Genomic DNA, 16,986 nt, shown 5'->3' on the forward strand with positions numbered 1-16,986 from the left:
ACAATGCTGTGCTTTTTATCACAAGCCACTCAACAATGGGCTGACAGTCAAGGTATCTGATGGACCTTCCATGCTTCCTGCCATCCACAGGCATCTGGTATTGTTGAACTCTGAAATGGGCTCCTAGATAATTGACTCAACAATATTTCCAACTCTACCTCCCTCACCTCCTCCTGGTTCACACACCTCAGGAAGATAATTAGACCACTAAATGTAACTCTCCCAAGAAGGGGATCACTTTCTCTCAGTTGCTTCCAGGGTAATGATTAGGGTGAAAGGGGTAGGAGGTTATTAGCACAATATATAGTCCTATCTGGGCTTCCCATGTGGTGCAGTGGTAAAGAATTCACCTGCCAGTGCAGGAAATTCAAGAGAATGGTTGATCCCTGGGTCAGGAAGATCCCCTGGAGTTGGGCATGGCAACCCACTCCGGTATTCCTGCCTGGAAAATCACGGACACAGGAGCCTGGAGGGCTACAGTCCATGGGATCACAAAGAGTTGGATACAACTGAGTGTGCGTGCACACACAGAGTCCTAATTAAAAATTTTAGGACTCTTCCCTGACCATTCCCAGGTAAGATGCTTTTACTTTTCTCCTAATGGCAACCCCAAGCCAAAACAGTTGGTCCGCCCACTATTGCTATGAATAATAAACTGTCCTTTGTCTCTGATTTCTTCTTCTTCTCTTATTCTTCTACAAGAACACATGAAACTATGGCAGGCGAACTTGTCAGCTCACGGAGCACAGTATCAGACTCTTCAGAGTGCTTGACACTATGCCAGCATGGAACAGCAATCACAGCACAGAGCTCTACGGAAATGAGGCCGACTTCCTTTCTTCCTCGTGTTGTCAGACTGAGGGTGACAACTCTGTTACATGCTCTTGTGGACTCAGCAAGATTGTACAAAGGACATTTTGACAAAAAAATGAAAATGAATAGGATCCTGGCACTACTTGTTCCTTTCGCACTACCATGCAGGGGCAGAAACCGTGTATTTTCTTTGCCAGTTGCCATCAGGTTTACTGGGCCTGGGGTGTGATTACCCATGGCACAGTGTGCCTCTTAAGGACCTTTCCTCAGTGGCCACACAGTGTGTACAACAAAGAACCTAATTACAGTAAAGATTATATGCAGCACAACTCAGGGTGGCCTAATTAAATCTCGTATCATGGCTGACAGCTGTGAATTTGTTTAAAGACTTTGTTGTGAAAGCTCCTCTGATGTTTACTATTGTTACGCAGACTTCATGCGGTGAGATTATAGTTCAGGAGGTCCCTGATACTGGAGGGTTAATGCTAGCTCTCACTGTGTGTGTGGATGTGTGTGTGTGCATATGGACTGCCCTTCAGAACCTTTGAATACATCAAATCAAGGCAGAGGGAGAGAGCTGTTTTCTCATTTACTGAGAAAGGTTTCTGCAGTTACCATAAAGCACAACTTCAAAAGGCCTTTGTCTATATTACTTAATGTGTAACAATTCTGACACACAGTGCTTCGCGCGTTTTCACACACGTGTGACAGCTGCTAACTCACAGAAACCTTGAGGCTTTCCTCAAGGCGTAGGGGCCTTGGTTGAAGATGACTCAAAAGACAGACCTGAGACTGGTCATGTACAACTGGATGGTAATACATTATTGCTGTTGGGGAATCTGTTGATGCTTCAGTAAACATTCATTAGGTACCTGCTATCTGCAGGCACTGGATGAGACATGGAGAATGCACAGATGTCAAAACGTTCGCCGAAATGTTTGATGTAACGCTGTCAGTCCATGGGAGGCAACCATGAATAGGTCTGTAAACCAATAATTACTCTACATATAAGATATGCTGCTGCTGCTGCTGCTAAGTCACTTCAGTCGTGTCCGACTCTGTGTGACCCCACAGACGGAAGCCCACCAGGCTCCCCCGTCCCTGGGATTCTCCAGGCAAGAACACTGGAGTGGGTTGCCATTTCCTTCTCCAATGTGTGAAAGTGAAGTCACTCGGTCATGTCTGACTCGTAGCGACCCCATGGACTGCAGCCTACCAGGCTCCTCCATCCATGGGATTTTCTAGGCAAGAGTACTGGAGTGGCCTGCCACAAGATGTTAAATGGGGGCTTCCCTGGTGGCTCAGCGGTAAAGAATTCACTTGCCAATGCAGGAGACAGAGGTTCAGTCCCTGATCCAGGAAGATCTCACATGCCAAGGAGCAACTAAGCCCCTTCGCCACTGCATTGAGACTGTGCTCTAGAACCTGGGAGCTGGAACTGCTGAAGCCCTTATACCCTAGAGCTCGTGCTCCACAGCAAGAATCGCCACTGCAATAAGAACCCCACGCACTGCGACTATATAGTATCTCCCACTTGCCACAACCAGAGAAAAGCCTGCGCAGCAACAAAGACCCAGCACAGCCAAAAATAAATAAATATAAATAAAATTTAAAAAATTTTTTAAGATGTTACATGGGAATACAGAGGAGAAAATGATTAATTGTGCCTGGGATTAAAAAAGAAAATTGAGAGTAGAAAGTGGTTTTGGGTCGACTACCATGTTTGGGTTTCTCAAGAGGCAGGTCAGGTGGTCTGGGATTCCCATCTCTTTCAGAATTTTCCACAGTTTACTGTGATCCACACAGTCGAAGGCTTTGGCATAGTCAATGAAGCAGAAATAGATGTTTTTCTGGAACTCTCTTGCTTTCTCCATGATCCAGCGGATGTTGGCAATTTGATCTCTGGTTCCTCTGCCTTTTCTAAAACCTGCTTGAACATCTGGAAGTTCACGATTCACATATTGCTGAAGCCTAGCTTGGAGAATTTTGAGCATTACTTTGCTAGCGTGTGAGATGAGTGCAATTGTGTGGTAGTTTGAGCATTCTTTGGCATTGCCTTTCTTTGGGATTGGAATGAAGACTGACCTTTTCCAGTCCTGTGGCCACTGCTGAGTTTTCCAAATTTGCTGGCATATTGAGTGCAGCACTTTCACAGCATCATCTTTCAGGATTTGAAAGAGCTCAATTGGAATTCCATCACCTCCACTAGCTTTGTTCGTAGTGATGCTCTCTAAGGCCCACTTGACTTCACATTCCAAGATGTCTGGTTCCAGGCGAGTGATCACGCCATCGTGATTATCTTCGTTGTGAAGATCTTTTTTGTACAGTTCTTCTGTGTATTCTTGCCACCTCTTCTTTATATCTTCTGCTTCTGTTAGGTCCATACCATTTCTTTCCTTTATCAAGCCCATCTTTGCATGAAATGTTCCCTTGATATCTTTAATTTTCTTGAAAAGATCTCTTGTTTTTCCTATTCTGTTGTTTTCCTCTATTTCTTTGCACTGATCGCTGAGGAAGGCTTTCTTATCTCTCCTTGCTATTCTTTGGAACTCTGCATTCAGATGCTTATATCTTTCCTTTCCTCCTTTGCTTTTTGCTTCTCTTCTTTTCACAGCTATTTGTAAGGCCTCCTCAGACAGCCATTTTGCTTTTTGCATTTCTTTTCCATGGGGGGTGGTCTTGATCCCTGTCTCCTGTACAATGTCACGAAACTCCATCCAGAGTTCATCAGGCACTCTATCAGATCTACAACTTTAAATATATTTCTTACTTCCACTGTATAATCATAAGGGATTTGATTTAGGTCATATCTGAATGGTCTAATGGTTTTCCCTACTTTCTTCAATTTAAGTCTGAATTTGGCAATAAGGAGTTCATGATCTGAGCCTGACCTGCCTCTTGAGAATCCTGTATGCAGGTCAGGAAGCAACAGTTAGAACTGGACATGGAACAACAGACTGGTTCCAAATAGGAGTACGTCAAGGTTGTATATTGTCACCCTGCTTATTTAACTTATATGCAGAGTACATCATGAGAAACGCTGGGCTGGAAGAAGCACAGCTGGAATCAAGATTGCTGGGAGAAATATCAATAACCTCAGATATGCAGATGACACCACCCTTATGGCAGAAAGTGAAGAGGAACTCAAAGGCCTCTTGATGAAAGTGAAAGAGGAGAGTGAAAAGGTTGGCTTGAAGCTCAACATTCAGAAAACAAAGATCATGGCATCTGGTCCCATCACTTCATGGGAAATAGATGGGGAAACAGTGGAAACTGTGTCAGACTTTATTTTTTTGGGTTCCAAAATCACTTTGGATGCTGATTGCAGCCATGAAATTAAAAGACGCTTACTCCTTGGAAGGAAAGTTATGACCAGCCTAGATAGCATATTAAAAAGCAGAGACGTTACTTTGCCAACCAAGGTCCGTCTAGTCAAGGCTATGGTTTTTCCAGTGGTCATGTATGGATGTGAGAGTTGGACTGTGAAGAAAGCTGATCACCGAAGAATTGATGCTTTTGAACTGTGGTGCTGGAGCAGACTCTTGAGAGTCCCCTGGACTGCAAGGAGATCCAACCAGTCCATTCTAAAGGATATCAATCCTGGGTGTTCATTGGAAGGACTGATGCTAAAGCTGAAACTCCAGTACTTTGGCCACCTCATGCAACGAGTTGACTCACTGGAAAAGAGTCTGATGCTAGGAGGGATTGGGGGTGGGAGGAGACGTGGACGACAGAGAATGAGATGGCTGGATGGCATCACCAACTCGATGGACATGAGTTTGAGTGAACTCCGGAAGTTGGTGATGGACAGGGAGGCCTGGAGTGCTGTGATTCATGGGGTCACAAAGAGTTGGACACGACTGAGTGACTGAACTGAACTGAACTGAAGGAATTTATTAACCTCGGTCAAACCAGGTTTCTTTATCGTTAAAACAGGAATGGCGTTTTAACACTCTGACATAAAGTGTAGCAATATTTTCTTTGAGCAATCTCCCAAGGCAAAACAAATAAAAGCAAAAATAAGCAAGTGGGACCTAATCAAATTTAAAAGCTTTTGGACAACAAAGGAAATTCATCAAAAAAATGAAAAAACCTGGGGGATGGGAGAAAATATTTGCAAATGATGCTAGCAACAAGAACCTAATATTTCAAATATACAGACAGTGCATACAGTACAGTATTGAAAATACAAATAACCTGATTAAAAAATGGGCAGAAGACCTAACAGACATTTTTCCAAAGAAGATATACAGATGCCCAACAAACACATGAAGAGATGCTTGACATCACAATTACAGAAATGCAAATCAAAGCTACAGTGAGATAGCTCTTCACACTGGTCAGAAAGGCCATCACTGAAGAGCCTACAAATAATAACTGCTAGAGAGGGTGTGAAGAAAAGGGAGTCCTCCTACACTGTTGGGGGGAATGTAAACCAGTGCAGCCACTATGGAGAACAGTATAGAAATTCCTTAAAATACTAAAAACAGAGTATAATACGACCCAGCAATCCTGGTCCTGGGTGTATATCTGGAAAAAACAAACACTGTAATTAAAAAAGATAAATGCACACCAGTTTTTATAGCGGCACCACTGACAACAGCCAAGACACAGAAACAATCCAAGTGCCCATCAACAGGTCATTGGATTAAAAAGATGTAGCATATATATATATATAAATATATATTAAAATGTATACACACAATGGAATATTACTCAGTCATAAAAAAGAATGAAATATTGCCATTTGCGGCAACATGGATGAACACAGAGAATATTATACTTAGTGAAGCAACTCAGAGAAAGATAAATAAGATATCACTTATATTCTGAATCTAAAAAGTAATACAAATAAATGTATATACAAAAGAGAAAGACTCAGAGACATAGAAAAAGAGAGGAAAGGAAAAGAAAAAGAAAAGGAGAGAGAGGGAGAGGGGAGGGAAGGGACAAATTAAAGAGTATGGGGTATGATCTTGCTTATGTGTGGAATCCATAAAAAGCACAAATGAGCTTATTTGCAAAACAGAAACAGTTACATACATAGACAACAAACACGGCCGTCAGCCGGAGAGCAGGGGGCGAGCCAGGAAAGCGAGACTGCCACATACACGCTGCGCTGCGCTTAGTCGCTCAGCTGTGCCCGACTCCGTGCGACCTCCTGACTGCAGCCCGCCAGGCTCCTCTGTCCACCGGGATTCTCCAGACGAGAGAACTGGAGTGGGTTGCTATGCCCTACTCACCATATACACCCTGCTATATATAAAACAGATGACCAATAAGGACCTATTGTATAGCATAGGAAACTCTGCTCAATACTCTGTAATGATCTGCATGGTAAAAGAATGTGAAAAAGAGTGGATATGTGTGTGTGTGTGCACGTGTGTACATAAATTACACATATATATTACATATGTATATGTAATGATTCACTGTGCTATATACCTGAAACTAACACAATATTGTAAATCAACTATATTCCAATAAAAATTAAAAAACACTTTTTAAAGTATGAGATTAACAGATACAAACTACTACACATAACATAAAATAAATAAGCAACAAAGATTTACTGAAGAGCACAGGGAACTATAATCATTATCTTGCAATAACTTTTAATGGATATAATGTCAAAAATATAACTGAATCACTTTGCTGTACACCTGAAACTATATAGTATTGTAAATTAACTACACTTCAATAATTTATAAAAAAAGAATGATGTTATCACCACATTGAATTATGAGAATCAGAGGAAATAACTAAAGTGTCCACATGGTAGATGCTCCATAAATATTAGTATCCCTATCCTCCCACCTTTCACTCCAATCCCATACTGAGAAATGTCAGTTCAGTTCAGTCGCTCAGTCGTGTCCAACTCTTTGCGACCCCATGAATCACAGCACGCCAGGCCTCCCTGTCCATCACCAACTCCCGGAGTTCACCCAAACTCATGTCCATCGAGTCGGTGATGCCATCCAGCCATCTCATTCTCGGTCATCCCCTTCTCCTCCCGCCCCCAATCCCTCCCAGCATCAGGGTCTTTTCCAGTGAGTCAACTCTTCACATGAGGTGGCCAAAGTATTGGAGTTTCAGCTTCAGCATCAGTCCTTCCAATGAACACCCAGGATTGATCTCCTTTGGAATGGACTGGTTGGATCTCCTAGCGGTCCAAGGGACTCTCAAGAGTCTTCTCCAACACCACAGTTCAAAAGCATCAATTCTTCGGCTATCAGCTTTCTTCACAGTCCAACTCTCACATCCATACATGACCACTGGAAAAACCATAGCCTTTACTAGATGGACCTTTGCTGGCAATGTAATGTCTCTGCTTTTTAATATACTATCTAGGTTGGTCATAACTTTCCTTCCAAGGAGTAAGTGTCTTTTAATTTCATGGCTGCAATCAGCATCCGAAGTGATTTTGGAGCCCCCCAAAATAATAAAGTCTGTCACTGTTTCCACTGTTTCCCCATCTCTTTCCCATGAAGTGATGGGACCAGATGCCATGATCTTCGTTTTCTGAATGTTGAGCTTCAAGCCAACCTTTTCACTCTCCTCTTTCACTTTCATCAAAAGGCCTTTGAGTTCCTCTTCACTTTCTGCCATAAGGGTGGTGTCATCTGCATATCTGAGGTTATTGATATTTCTCCCAGCAATCTTGATTCCAGCTTGTGCTTCTTCCAGCCCAGCGTTCCTCATGATGTACTCTGCATATAAGCTAAATAAGCAGGGTGACAATATACAGCCTTGATGCACTCCTTTTCCTATTTGGAACCAGTCTGTTGTTCAATGTCCCGTTCTAACTGTTGCTTCCTGACCTGCATATAGGTTTCTCAAGAGGCAGGTCAGGTGGTCTGGTATTCCCATCTCTTTCAGAATGTTCCACAGTTTATTGTGATCCACACAGTCACAGGCTTTGGCATAGTCAATGAAGCAGAAGTAGTTGTTTTTCTGGAACTCTCTTGCTTTTTCCATGATCCAGCGGATGTTGGCAATTTGATCTCTGGTTCCTCTGCCTTTTCTAAAACCAGCTTGAACATCTGGAAGTTCACGGTTCCCATATCGCTGAAGCCTGGCTTGGAGAATTTTGAGCATGACTTCACTAGAGTGTGAAATGAGTGCAATTGTGCGATAGTTTGAGCATTCTTTGGCATTGCCTTTCTTTGGGATTGGAATGAAAACTGAGAAATGTAGAAAAGCCAAATTACCAGCTTACTGGGAATGATCGTTCTTTCAGGGATTCATGGCAGATTTCAGAGTATGTTGTAATTTGAAAGTCAAATAATTTAGTATATATAGGAAAGGGAGAAACTAACAAGAACTTTTTTGCTGGCTGCTTAACATATATTCTCTTTTTTAATTCTCAAAAAAACCCTCTAAGGGAGCTTGTGTTTCTTCCATGTTGAAGAGTATTTCCTTACCTAATGTAATATTAGTATTACTTAACTCACTTTGCATGTGTGTAAAGCTTCATAATCGTGATATAGGCTTACTAGTAAAGTTCCAAATTAAGGTACCCTGTAACCAGATGACAACAGTTGGCTGCAGCCCCCCAGTACAGATGCAGGAATAAGGGCTTGTGTGGAAACGTGCTCCATTGATATAGAACTTGGTGTCTTTTCCATTTATGTGTCATCTCTACATACTTCTTCACTTGGAATAATTAATTCAAAATGTAAAGTTTCTTTAAAATAGCTGATAAACAAGCCTATTTTATTTTTCAGTTTCTTTTTTTTAATCAGTTTATCACAAACAATTTTATACAGAGTTCATGACTGGAATGTTCCTTTATTACTCACCCTAAATCTTAGCTGGGGGTCAGAACTCTCCCAAGGCTTGGGTATAGCCCTAGGCCTTTGGAGTGGATGGAGTAGATTAGTATCTATATATAGTTTTTCTCCTTTGGTTATGCTTTCTTCCTATTCCAAACAAGAGGGCACTGATCAGCCTAAAGACATATGCCATTCCCAGGGCTGTCCCATGACGTCATTCAGGAAACTCTGCCCTGCACCAGGGTGAGTTCTCACGCCCTGGGGTCACGCCCTGCTGAGCCACATCTGCGTTTCAGCCCAAAGGAAGAGTGAAGAGTTTACCAAGGGCTGAGTCCTTGAGATAATCTAGGCTGAGCATACATTACATCATTTCCCGATGGTCTAAATGGTCAAGGTCCCTCCCAGTAACAAGGAAAACTGGGATATGTAGTTGACGACGCTATAGACACGTGTCTACCGAGAACTCAGGGAGTTAGTTCATAACAAAAGCAGAGGAGAAAGCATACCGCGCGATGACAGCGATCTCAGCCACACTCTGACAAAAGTTCAAGCAGAAGAGTAGCTATGCAGTGGGAGAGCACTTTTGTTGTTGTTCCAACCAGGAGGTTGTTGTTGTTCAGTTGTTAAAGCACGTCTGACTCTTTGTGACCCCATGGACTGCAGTACACCAGGATTCCTTGTCCTTCACCATCTCCCAGAGTTTGCTTAAACTCACGTCCATTGAACCGTGATACCATCCAACCATCTCATCCTCCGTCGGCCCCTTCTCCTCCTGCTTTCAATCTTTCTTAGCATCGGGGTCTTTTCCAATGAGTCAGCTCTTTGCATCAGGTGACCAAAGTATTGGAGCTTCACTTTCAGCATGAGACCTTCCAATGAATATTCAGAGCTGATTTCCTTTAGGATTGACTGGTTTGATCTTCTTGCTATCCAAGGGATTCTCAAGAGTCTTCTCCAGCACCACAGATTGAAAGCATCAATTCTTTGGTGCTCAGCTTTCTTTATGGTCCAACTCTCTCATCCGTACATGACTACTGGAAAAACCATAGCTTTGACTACACATACCTTTGTTGGCAAAGTGATGTCTCTGCTTTTGCATATGCTGTCTATGTTTGCCATCACTTTTCTTTCAAGGAGCAAGAGTCTTTTAACCTCATGGTCATTGTCCGCAGTGATTTTGGGACCCAGGAATATCTGTCTGTCATTCTCCCATTTTAAGTTTTTAGTATCTCTCCTCCACCATTATCCTTAGGCAGCAACTTCTAGCTGTGTCCTCAACAGCACCTGGCCACCACTTCTGCCTCCCCCAAATTAACTGTTAACCCAGAAGCCAGCAGGATCTTTCTCAAATGTAAACAAGGCAACATCACGTCTCTAGTCAGAACTTACCATAAACCTCTCGTTGCAACAGAGAATAACATCTAAATGCTGTACTGTGGCCTGGAAGGCTGCCCTACTGGCTTCAGCCTACATCTCTTCCTTCTCGGTACTCTGCCAACTTGTGCTGTTTTCCCCGAACAAACCAAGCTTGCTCTCATCTTGGGTCTTTCCCTTCTGCTGTTCCCTCGGCTCAAGGTCATATCTTCACAGAGCCTCTCCTTCTAATACTTAGCTTCAACCCAAATGTGACCTTTTCAGTCACATTTGGGTTGAAGGCCATCAGCTGAGGCCTTCCACAAACCCTCATCTAAAGCAGCCCCACCCTCCTAGTCACTATCTGTGATATTACCCCCAAATGTTCTTCATAACATATGTTTTGGACACTATGATTTATTATCCGTTTACATGGCTATAGCATATAAGCTCCTGGAGACAGAACGCTGTCTTGTTCACTTCTGGATCCAGAGCTCCTACTGGGCAGCTATGAACACATCGCAGGCACTCTGTGAATATCTGTGAGCTGATGGGCTTGGGTTTTGTAAAACAGCAAAAGTAACTAACAGCTATTAGCACAGGACCTTGAACATGACAGATATTCATTACTTATTGAACGAATAGGTACAAACTCCAGTGAATCAGAGAGACAAGGAAGACCATTTGAAAGGCTATACATAAACATTTTGTGTTTAATTAGCAATTTTCTGAATATTAAAGAAATCAATAATCTTCGTAAAAAATACAGATGAGTATAAAGAGAAGTCATACATACTACTGAAAGAAAACCATCATCAACATCTTGGTAAACACACATATAGACTTTTTTTCCCTATGAATGCGCACATACACACAATTTTTAAAAATTGGTATCATACATAACATGCAATTTAAATAGAAAACTTCTCATGTATACTCACCAAGAAATCATGCTTATTTTAAAGTATGAAGATGAATATTAAAATACATTAGACTGTGGTGTACTTTACTTACTGATTTCAGATGGTGATTATAGAAAATAGAGAATAAGATTTGCATGGGCACATTTTTCACCAGTCAAACTCATGTCCCATGTTAGAGGTTCTCTGCAGAGAAGGGAAAAAAGAATTCCTAGAAAAGTTTGTCAAGCCTGAGATGCTGCTTATTCTTATGTAGGTCTAACTTTCCTTCCTTTCTACAGAAAAGCATTGATTGACTGTCTTTGAAGGTTCCTCTGTCCATGGGATTCTCTGGGCAAGAATAATGGAGTGGGTTGCCAGTTAATTCTCCAGGGGATCTTCCCAACACAGGGATCGAACCTGGGTCTCCCACATTGCAGGCAGATTCTTTACTGTCTGAGTCACCAGGGAAGCCCTTCCTAGCAAACGATGATGACAGTGGAAATTCCTGGCAGTGAGAGCTCAGCGCTTCCACTGCCAGGGGCCCAGGTTCAGTCCCTGATTGGGGATCTGAGATCTGGAAAGCCTTGGCACAACCAAAAAAAAACAGCAAGTTGTTTTGTTTTTTTTTTTAAGATTTGTATCACTGGAAGACAACTATCAAGACCTAATATTTTTATCTTTATCATTAACTTATATATAATACAAACTCCTATGGTAGAACTGCTATCAAAATGTCAGGAGTGGTGTCTTCCCTGGAGGTGAGGGGAAGCAACTAGATCTGGAAATCTGGTGTACAAACGTATATGAATATACAAATGACATTTATAATCCATATCCACCCATCCTCCCATGAATATATGTAGTTGCATAGAATGGAGCAGCCCTCATTTTCAACAAAAAAATCTGAAATGAAGTATTTGGGTACAGTCTAAAAATATGACAGAATGACCTCTGTTCGTTTCCAAGGCAAATCATTCAACATCACAGTAATCCAAGTCTATTCCCCAACCACTAATGCCAAAGAAGCTAAAGTTGAATGGTTCTCTGATGACCTACAAGACCTCCTTGAACTAACACCAAAAAAAAAGATGTCCTATTCATCATAGAAAACTGGAATGCAAAAGCAGGAAGTCAAGAGATATCTGGAGTAACAGGCAAATTGGGCCTTGGCGTACAAAATGAAGCAGGGTAAAGGCTAACAATTCCATGGACGGAGGAGCCTGGTAGGCTACAGTCCATGGGGTCACAAAGAGTCAGACACGACTGAGTGACTTCACTTTCACTTTCAAAGGCTAACAAAGTTTTGCCACGAGAACGCACTGGTCATAGCAAACACCCTCTTCCACCAACACAAGAGCCAACTTTATACATGGACATCACCAGATGGTCAACACTGAAACCAGATTGATTATATTCTTTGCAGCTGAAGATGAAGAAGCTCTATACAGTCAGGAAAAACAAGACCTGGAGCTGACTGTGGCACAGATCATTAGCTCCTTATTGCAAAATTCAGGCTCAAACTGAAGAAAGTGGGGAAAACCACTAGACCAGTAACCTAAATCAAATCCCTTATGATTATGTAGTGGAGATAACAAATAGACTCAAGGGACTAGATCTGGTAGACAGAGTACCTGAAGAACCATGGACAGAGGTTTGCAACATTGTACAGGAGGTGGTGACTAAAACCATCCCCCAGAAAAAGAAATGCAAGGCAAAGTGGTTGTCTGAGGAGGCCTTATAAATAGCTGAGAAGAGAAGAGAAGTGAAAGGCAGAGGGGAAAGGGAAAGATATACCCAGCTGAATGGAGAGTTCCAGAGGATAGCAAGGACACATAAGAAAGCCCTCTTAAGTGAACAGTGCAAAGAAGTGAGAGAAAACAATGGAATGGGAAAGACTAGAGAGCTCTTTAAGAAAACTGGAGATACCAAAGAACATTTCAAGCAAAGATGGGCACAATAAAGGACAGAAATGGCAAGGACCTAAAAGAAGCAGAAGACGTTAAGAAGAAGTGGCAAGAATATACAGAAGAAATGTACAGAAAAGCTCTTAATGACCCAGATAACCATGATGGTGTGGTCACTCACCAAAAGCAAGACATCCTGGAATGTGAAGTCAAGTGGGCCTTAGGATGCTACAAACAAAGCTAGCAGAGGTGATGGAATTCCAGCTGAGCTATTTCAAATCCTAAAAGATGATGCTGTGAAAGTGCTGCAAATTTGGAATACTCAGCAGTGGCCACAACTGGAAAGGGTCAGTTTTCATTCCAATCCCAAAGAAAAGCAATGCCAAAGAATGGTCAAATTACTGTCAATTGCTCATTTCACATGCTAACTCAAGATTATGCACAAAATCCTTCAAGCCAGGCTTCAGGAGTATGTAAACGGAGAACTTCCAGATGTACTAGCTGGATTTAAGGCAGAGAAACCAGAGATCAAATTGCCAACATAACATATAGTGGATCATAGAAAAAAGAAAGGAAATTTTAAAAAAAATCTACTTCTGCTTCACTGACTACACTAAAGCCTTAGACTGTGTGGATCACAACAAACTGTGGAATATTCTTGAAGAGATGGTAATACCAGGCCACCTTACCTGCCTCCTGAGAAACCTGTATGTAGGACAAAAAGCAACAGTTAGAACTGGACATGCAACAACACACTGGTTCAAAATTGGGAAAGGAGTATGTCAAGGCTGTATACTGTCACCCTGCTTATTTGACTTATATGCTGAGTACATCATACAAAATGGCTGGATGACTCACAAGCTGGAATCAAGATTGCCAGGAGAAATATCAACAACCTCAGTGGCAGAAAGTGAAGAGGAACTAAAGAGCTCCTTGATGAAGGTGAATGAGGAGAGTGAAAAATCTGGTTTAAAACTCAATATTCAAAAAATGAAGATCATGGCATCTGGTCCCATCACTTCACAGCAAATAGATGGGGAAACAATGGAAACAGTCTCAGATTTCATTTTCTTAGGCTTCAAAATCACTGTGGACAGTGACTGAAGCTATGAAATTAAAAGATGCTTAGTCCTTGGAAGAAAAGCTATGACAAACTTAGACAGCATATTCAAAAGCAAAGACATCAGTTGGCTGACAAAGGTCTGTCTAGTCAAAGCTATGGTTTTTCCAGTAGTCATGTATGGATGTGTGAGTTGGACCGTAAAGAAAGCTGAGCACCAAAGAATTGATGTTTTTTAACTGTGGTGTTGGAGAAGACTCTTGAGAGTTCCTTGGACAGCAAGAAGATCAAACCAGTCAATCCTAAAGGAAACCAACCCTGAATATTCATTGGAAGGTCACATGCTGAAAGTGAAGCTCCAATACTTTGGTCACCTGATGCAAAGAGCTGACTCATTGGAAAAGACCCCGATGCTGGGAAAGATTGAAAGCAGGAGGAGAAGGGGCCGACAGAGGATGAGATGGTTGGATGGCATCACGGCTCAATGGACATGAGTTTGAACAAACTAAGGGAAATAATGAAAGACAGGGAAGCCTGGTGTGCTGCAGTTCATGGGGTCCCAAGAGGCAGACACAACTTGGCGACTGAACAACTACAGTGACGCCACAAAACATAAAAATGTTGTGTGCGTTTACAACTGCTTTTAAAAAGGCATGATTTGCATTAAGACATGTCTTCTAATTTCCAAAATATGGGACATTTGGGTTAAAAGATAATGGGGGAAAGGGAAAGCACTGGAAGCAACTGGGAAAGTGTACATATAAATACCACAGTCTTGTTTTCAGCCTTTTAAATATGTGGGAGAACATGCACATTGTGTTTCCAGCTCTGACTTTGCCCAGATGCCTATGTGACTTTGGCCAAGTCAGTTTCTCTCCCTGGGTCTTCGAGTCATCATCACCAAAATAAAACAAGAAGAGTTAAAAAAAAAAAAAAAGCCAGCACTTGTTACACCAGGGAGCCCACCTAAGCAGCAGAAAATGTCCCATCCAGCTCTAGCATTCTATTATTACTGTTAAAAAATGCATTGACTGCGTTATTTTGTACAATTATATAGGGTGTTGCTTCTTTTCCCTCTTGCCTTTTTGTTTGTTTGTTAAAAGGATGTTGGTAGGTAGTTTTGCTAAATGGTGCTTTATCTGCTTAAAATTCCTGGTGTGAAATGACTGACATTTCTAGTATCTGTCAGTTAAATTTTGAAAGGCTCTGATGCTGGTTGACGTTTTAGTTGAGTCACAACCCTCCTCAGGTGGGTTTACCAGGGGTAGTCGTTGTTCCTAAAAGGAGGCTGTGACTTGGCTCAGGAAGACCGTGGTAGAGAACACGGTCATTTCAGAGCTGCAGACAGTGAGACAGGGGACTGCATGGGGAAACAGAAGAGTGCTGTATGGTTTTCAAGAGAAAAGGAACTTGCCATAAGGGATTGTTGGTGTGTGAAGATAAAATTATGCTGAAGCCCTCTAAATCCTGTGAATGCTAAAGACTCCATTGCTATCCAAAACAACTCTCTGCAAAGGAAACATGACCTGAACTCTCCTGCTGTCTTGGACAAGGGCCCGGAGGGCGAGAAGAAAAAACCAACAACTGAGTAAAAGGGATGAGAGAGAGAATGCCCCCATGGCAGTCACTGTTAAAATACTCGGTTAATACTTCTAGGACAGAGGGAGCAAACTCATGAAGGTGCCCTGTTACAGAAGTGGAGAATTCCCCCTACAAGGTCCAGCCACAATTCTAAAACCTTAGAATAAAGTGAGCCATGGGTTGGACCTCAGAATAAAGCAGTTCCTTGGCTTGTTTACCACAACACTTTCTTTAGAGCTTCTACTTGAGGAACCGGGGTGGAGCAAAGAAAAAAATATCCTTTCTGAGCTTGCCTCACGTCTAGCTTGAAAGTAGAATTTATTTATTGGAACTGCTGACTGGGAAGGCTACCAGTTCACGTGGTTTTCAGTGAGCTGTCAGGGTGCAAGCATGGGTACAGTCGACTTGTCTGTGTGACCGTGCCGCAGATGTACACACGCATACACATGAACACACACACTCCTGCCTCACTCATCCCTCTAGGTTAGTGTTTCTCAGTCTCAGAACGATCGCTATTTTGGTCTAGATAATTCTTTGCTGTGAGTCTGTCCTGTGCTTTGTAGGATGCTTGGCAGCAGCCCTGTACCCCTACCTCTCCTCCGTGCCTCCTCCCTTCCCCCACAAGATACAGTCATCAGTAATAAGGTAGAATCCTGCTCCCTATTGTTTTACTATTTGTAGATAAGTAGGCAAAAACAGATTGATTACATCTTTTGCAGCCAAAGATGGAGAAGCTCTATACTGTCAGCAAAAACAAGACCAGGAGCTGACTGTGGCTCAGATCATGAACTCCTCATTGGCAAGTTCAGACTTAAATTTAAGAAAGCAGGGAAAACCACTAGACCATTCAGACATGACCTAAATCAAATCCCTTATGATTATACAGTGGAAGTGAGAACTAGATTTAAGGGACTAGATCTGATAGAGTGCCTGATGAACTCTGGACAGAGGTTAGTGACATTGTACAGGAGACAGGGACCAAGACCATCCCCATGGAAAAGAAATGCAAAAAAGCAAAATGGCTGTCTGAGGAGGCCTTACAAATAGCTGTGAAAAGAAGAGAAGCGAAAAGCAAAGGAGGAAAGGAAAGATACAAGCATCTGAATGCAGAGTTGCAAAGAATAGCAAGGAGAGATAAGAAAGCCTTCCTCAGCGATCAATGCAAAGAAATAGAGGAAAACAACAGAATAGGAAAAACAAGAGATCTCTTCAAGAAAATTAGAGATTCCAAGGGAATATTTCATGCAAAGATGGGTTCGATAAAGGACAGAAATGGTATGGACCTAACAGAAGCAGAAGATATTAATAGGTGGCAAGAATACACAGAAGAACTGTACAAAAAAGATCTTCACGACCCAGATAATCACGATGGTGTGATCACTCACCTAGAGCCAGATATCCTGGAATGTGAAGTCAAGTGGGCCTTAGAAAGCATCACTACGAACAAAGCTAGTGGAGGTGATGGAATTCCAGTTGAGCTATTTCAAATCCTGAAGGATGATGCTGTTAAAGTACTGCACTCAATATGCCAGCAAATTTGGAAAATTCAGCAATGGCCACAGGACTGGAAAAGGTCAGTTTTCATTCCAATCCCAAAG

General features: G+C 42.1%; 1 long non-coding RNA gene across 1 annotated transcript in view; it reads right to left on the bottom strand.

Annotated features, from left to right (window-relative positions):
• Positions 1–16,986, bottom strand: part of LOC129537954 (uncharacterized) — a 38,596-nt gene that overhangs the window by 1,039 nt on the left and 20,571 nt on the right. The window lies entirely within an intron of this gene.

This window comes from Moschus berezovskii, chromosome 2 (genome assembly GCF_049115385.1).
Source record: "Moschus berezovskii isolate FMDL1 chromosome 2, NW_MosBer_1.0, whole genome shotgun sequence".
Lineage (NCBI taxonomy): Eukaryota > Metazoa > Chordata > Mammalia > Artiodactyla > Moschidae > Moschus > Moschus berezovskii.